Genomic DNA, 3,892 nt, shown 5'->3' with positions numbered 1-3,892 from the left:
TTCGCAGCGTTGCCGAAGTCGCCGAGCCCTTCGACTGAGCCGAACGGCGGACAGGGAACGTTGGTCGGCCGTTCTAACCTGTCGGTGCCACGCCGAGACGTCGTTAAGGAAAACCGCGTCGTGGGCCTCTACGACGCCGTCGAGTCGTTGTACGTTTGGTGTCCAGCGTGTCGGCGGCGAGTAGCGGACACGTCGTTCACGACTTCGGTCTTTCGCAGTCGACGCGAACTTGCGGAGAGTCGTGGTGCCTCACGTTTTCGGCAGAAACCGCGGCGGAATTTTCCCGTGCGTGCGCGCACGACCTCGGTGCTGTGCCGTCAGCGTAGTGTTGCACAAACTCGTGGCCTACCCAAGGTGCGGTACGTTTGCGGCCGTATCCTCGGTGGGAATTTCGTGAGTAGGGTCGCAAATTCTACGACCTCGGCGGGTTTGAGAGCGACGTAGACTTGTGGCACGCTCAACATGCCACACGTTTCGGGGCACACCCGCGGTGAAATTTTCTCGAGTACGCTCGTATTAGGGCCCAAGGAGGTCTGGGTACTTATCGCTGCTATTATGTGGGGGTTCTCGTGAGCGGCGTACGCGAAAGCGACCGGGTGTCTGATATGCGGCGGGCTTCGGCCTCGTCAAGCGTGTCCTCGGGTCTGCTCCAGGGGAATCCACGGCAGTCGTCTGCAGCCTCATCCGCTTGATGCGTTAGGGGCTGGTTGTCGGACGGTGCCGTTTTACCACGATATCGAGGTGTGTTCCGTGTCGTCCTCGGGCGATTCAGATGCGAAAGCGCCGAAGACGCGGGCGTGACCCGTCGTCTGGCGGCTTTGCAGTCTCGGCTCCGTTGCTAGTTCCGGCCGGTCCACCGACAGTGCAGCGGGCTTGGGCAACCCGCACGGCGCGACCGAGTCGATGCAACGAAAAAGAGCGAGCATGAACGTGCTTCTTGCCGCACGGCTCCCACTCGTCTTTCGGGAAGGTTGTGCCGTAGCGAGCTCGAACGCCGTCATCTCGGAGTGCAAAATAAGCGTGTTGGGGCGCCTGAAGGTGGCCTCCGCCGCACACAGACTGCGTCCGGCCCGCCGAGGGCGAGGACGGACGCGCAGTCGAACGATTACCTGGTTGATCCTGCCAGTAATCATATGCTTGTCTCAAAGATTAAGCCATGCATGTCTAAGTACATGCCGAAATAAGGCGAAACCGCGAATGGCTCATTAAATCAGTTATGGTTCCTTAGATCGTTTCTTCTTACTTGGATAACTGTGGCAATTCTAGAGCTAATACATGCAGTGAGCCTGGAGCCCTTTGGGTAACGGGTGCTTTTATTAGACCAAGATCGATCGGGTTTCGGCCCGTATTGTGTGGTGACTCTGGATAACTTTGTGCTGATCGCATGGCCACGAGCCGGCGACGTTTCTTTCAAGTGTCTGCCTTATCAACTTTCGATGGTAGGTTACTTGCTTACCATGGTTGTTACGGGTAACGGAGAATCAGGGTTCGATTCCGGAGAGGGAGCCTGAGAAACGGCTACCACATCCAAGGAAGGCAGCAGGCGCGCAAATTACCCACTCCCGGCACGGGGAGGTAGTGACGAAAAATAACAATACGGGACTCTTTTGAGGCCCCGTAATTGAAATGAGTACACTCTAAATCCTTTAACGAGGATCAATTGGAGGGCAAGTCTGGTGCCAGCAGCCGCGGTAATTCCAGCTCCAATAGCGTATACTAAAGCTGCTGCGGTTAAAAAGCTCGTAGTTGGATCTCAGTTCCAGACGAGTAGTGCATCTACCCGATGCGACGGCTCGGACTGAACATCATGCCGGTTCTTTCTTGGTGCACTTCATTGTGTGCCTCGAGATGGCCAGTGCTTTTACTTTGAAAAAATTAGAGTGCTCAACGCAGGCGAGTCGCCTGAATAAACTTGCATGGAATAATAGAACAAGACCTCGTTTCTGTTCTGTTGGTTTTTGGAATACGAGGTAATGATTAAGAGGGACGGACGGGGGCATTCGTATTGCGGCGCTAGAGGTGAAATTCTTGGACCGTCGCAAGACGAACTACTGCGAAAGCATTTGCCAAGAATGTTTTCATTGATCAAGAACGAAAGTCAGAGGTTCGAAGGCGATCAGATACCGCCCTAGTTCTGACCATAAACGATGCCAACCAGCGATCCGCCTGAGTTACTCAAATGACTCGGCGGGCAGCTTCCGGGAAACCAAAGTATTTGGGTTCCGGGGGAAGTATGGTTGCAAAGCTGAAACTTAAAGGAATTGACGGAAGGGCACCACCAGGAGTGGAGCCTGCGGCTTAATTTGACTCAACACGGGAAAACTTACCCGGCCCGGACACTGGGAGGATTGACAGATTGAGAGCTCTTTCTTGATTCGGTGGATGGTGGTGCATGGCCGTTCTTAGTTGGTGGAGCGATTTGTCTGGTTAATTCCGATAACGAACGAGACTCTAGCCTATTAAATAGGTGCGGGGTTCCCAGCACCTTACAACCTTCTTAGAGGGACAAGCGGCTCCTAGCCGCACGAAACAGAGCAATAACAGGTCTGTGATGCCCTTAGATGTCCGGGGCCGCACGCGCGCTACACTGAAGGAAGCAGCGTGTCTTTATCCCTGTCTGAAAAGACTGGGTAACCCGTGGAACTTCTTTCGTGATTGGGATAGGGGCTTGCAATTGTTCCCCTTGAACGAGGAATTCCCAGTAAGCGCGAGTCATAAGCTCGCGTTGATTACGTCCCTGCCCTTTGTACACACCGCCCGTCGCTACTACCGATTGAATGATTTAGTGAGGTCTTCGGACCGATGTCCGGCGCGGCCTTTCGGTTGCGCCGGTCTGTTGGAAAGATGACCAAACTTGATCATTTAGAGGAAGTAAAAGTCGTAACAAGGTTTCCGTAGGTGAACCTGCGGAAGGATCATTAACGGATTGTGAAGGGTGAGCGCCTCAGCTGCGTCTGCGCCCGACACTTTCTGCCGCTGACCCCGTTTGGACGCGGGGTCGGCTTTTCCCCACGGGGCTGCCTGAATGTGGAGCGGCACCCCGTGACAAATTGTTGCGCCCAGCGGACGCCAACACCGCGACCTTGGACGGTCGGCCAGGTGGCGGACGCGGGTACAAACGGCGCAACGCACTCATAGGTCGGCTTTCGACCCGCCACTGCACCGTGGCTCGAAGCGCTCGAAATGCGCGACCCGACCGCTGCGGGACCGCCTAGTACTGTAAACAGGAGCGGCGGAGCGCGAACGGCGAGTCGTGGTTACGTCGGTAGAAGGCGAGGCTGCGCGTTCCCGAAACGCCAGCCGAGTGCCCTCCCGACCGTTCGAGCGTGCAAGAACGAGACCCGACAATCGCGCGGCGACTGCCAAGTACGAGAGGAACGGCACAAGCGTCGGCGGTCGGTCAAGGAACTGGCGATGTGACGGGTCCGCTGTGCACCAGTGCATACCGTCCCGCCGTCCGCGGCAAGCGCCTCCGCGTCCTCGGGTGACGGAGGCTGCCGGTCGGTTCTTGCAGGCGAGGGATCTCGCTGGCACCGGTTCGCGTTGACGCGCGGCCGGTCATGGCACGGCGATGCGACGGCCGAGGTGCGCAGTACTCGATGGAGGAACCGCACGCTCCGATGACCGTCCCGCCCTCCGCGGCGTATGCGTACCGACCGTAATGGTTGCAGCAGCGCCGGCCGGCTTTTGAATTCGCCACACGAAACACGGTGCGAGATCGCGGTTAGGGGAGCGTCGACGTTGCCAGGCGTTTTGCTTGCTGCCGAGGGAAAGGCGGCACGGCCACGTCGCGCTCGTCGCGATTAGCGGGTCTGCGCGCTTTGGGAAGGTGCCGCAACGACTTGCCGAAAGAGGAAGCACGGAAGAACGAGGGACTTGGACGTCCCGACAA

General features: G+C 57.2%; 1 non-coding gene across 1 annotated transcript; it reads left to right on the top strand.

Moving 5' to 3' along the window:
• The first annotated feature begins 1,106 nt into the window (after window positions 1-1,106).
• Window positions 1,107-2,921, top strand: LOC142792998 (small subunit ribosomal RNA). Its single transcript, XR_012891362.1, has one exon. It is a non-coding gene; the product is annotated as a small subunit ribosomal RNA (ribosomal RNA).
• Window positions 2,922-3,892: the final 971 nt, after the last annotated feature.

The sequence above is a fragment of the Rhipicephalus microplus genome, unplaced genomic scaffold (assembly GCF_043290135.1).
Source record: "Rhipicephalus microplus isolate Deutch F79 unplaced genomic scaffold, USDA_Rmic scaffold_267, whole genome shotgun sequence".
In the NCBI taxonomy this organism is placed as follows: domain Eukaryota; kingdom Metazoa; phylum Arthropoda; class Arachnida; order Ixodida; family Ixodidae; genus Rhipicephalus; species Rhipicephalus microplus.
This window is presented reverse-complemented; position numbering and strand designations above follow the sequence as displayed.